The sequence below is a fragment of the Carlito syrichta genome, unplaced genomic scaffold (genome assembly GCF_000164805.1).
Source record: "Carlito syrichta isolate Samal-C Ts95f unplaced genomic scaffold, Tarsius_syrichta-2.0.1 Scaffold315987, whole genome shotgun sequence".
Classification (NCBI taxonomy): domain Eukaryota; kingdom Metazoa; phylum Chordata; class Mammalia; order Primates; family Tarsiidae; genus Carlito; species Carlito syrichta.
In genome coordinates, this window is record NW_007260083.1 from 344,724 (window position 1) to 346,447 (window position 1,724).

The 1,724-nt window shown below is 54.7% G+C and overlaps 1 pseudogene; it reads left to right on the forward strand.

Annotated features, from left to right (window-relative positions):
* Window positions 1–1,724, forward strand: part of LOC103276253 — a 28,776-nt pseudogene that overhangs the window by 1,233 nt on the left and 25,819 nt on the right.

Here is a 1,724-nt window from a genome sequence, read left to right on the forward strand (position 1 = left end):
CCCGCGGGCTCAGGCCATCCACTCACCTCAGCCTCCCAAAGGCGCGGGATTACAGGCTGAGCCAACGAGCCCGGCTATTTTATTTTATTGCAGAGACGAGGTCTCGCCAAGTTACCCGGGCTGGTCTCGAACGTGTGGGCTCAGGCCAAAGTGCTTGAGTCACCCGCCTGGCACATGCGGGATCTTTACACCATCGGAAACAGGCTTTGCACTCTATAAACATTTATGAGGCTATGAAGCTCCCCGCAGAAGTGATGTCTGGGCACCTCATCACACGACTGACCACCAGACACGAGACTGGTCTACCACAATGTGACATGGTGGGAAATTTTGGATGTGAGTCCCACAGTCCTTTGCTGGACCTGGGAGAAACAGCCCAACTCTGGGCTGGCCATTCAGGTGACTCATCTCCATCAGACATGGACCCACCAGGGTCAGCATGTCAGAATGAACCGATTGTGACCTCCAGGGAGTGCGAACTGGGCCCAGTTCCGGCCCCTCCTGGTTAACTTTGGCCATGATGGCCGGGGCCATGTCTTGACCCATCACTCGAGGGCCAAGTGCAGCCCTAAGCATCACCGTCGGAGGGTCTGGAAGAAGAACTAACGGCGCCACTCACTCTATGTGGACTTCAGCGACGTGGGCTGGAATGTGGCCCCGCCAGGCTACCAGGCCTTCTGCCACGGAGGCTGCCCCTTGACACTGGCCGATCACTTCAACTCAACCAACCATGTGACTGTAAAGACCCTGGTCAACTTTATCAATTCCAGTATCTCCAAAGCCTGCTGTTGTGTGCTCCCTGGACTAGTGCCATCTCCATGCTGTACCTGGATGAGTGTGACAAGGTGGTACTGGAAAATTACCAAGGGAGGGTAGTAAGGGATGTGGGTGCCACTGAGGTCAGCCAGTCCTTGAGGATAGACACACAGATACACACAAACACACATACACGCACAAACATACATGTTCCCATCTACTCACCCACACACTACACAGACTGCTTCTTTGTAACTGGACTTGACTTTATTTTTTTTTTTGAGTTGGAGTCTCACTCTGTCGCCCAGACTGGAGTGCAGCAGCCCCTCCCGGCCACCGCAGCCTTGATCTGCTGGGCTCCAGCGATCCTTCTGCCTCAGCCTTCCAAGTAGCTGGAATTACAGGCGTGCGCTACCACACCCGGCTAATTTTTGGATTTGTTGTAGAGAAGAGGTCTCGCCAAGTTGCCCAGGCGGTTCTTGAACCTGCGGGCTCAGGCAATCTACTCACCTCATCCTCCCAAAGCACGGATTACAGGCTGAGCCACCAAGTCCGGCTTGTAGGAAGCATTTTAAGTTTGGTCTTATGACTCTTTATTGTATCTATATCTGAACTGGAGGCGACCCAACGCACAGGGCATCTGGACACTTTGCACAGGTAACAGGCCAGCTGAAAGCAAGAGCACCAGGGTTCCCCTCTGGTGCATGAGGGCAGAGATAGGGGTCCTCCAAGGCCCTTCAGGATGGGGGCAGGAGACCTAAAGGGCTGGTTCCATGGGAGTTGGTGCTGAATACTCTGGTCCTGACAGGTGGGCCCAGGTACCTGCAGGTCTGGAGAGGACTGGGAGATGGGCCAAGTGGTGAGGCCCATGCTGTCCCCAAGACTCCCTCTCCTCTGCCCCTTCTGCACACAAGGCCAGCAGTGCCCTAAGGAAGTGTGCAGCAAGATATCAAAGCCTATCAGAAGGA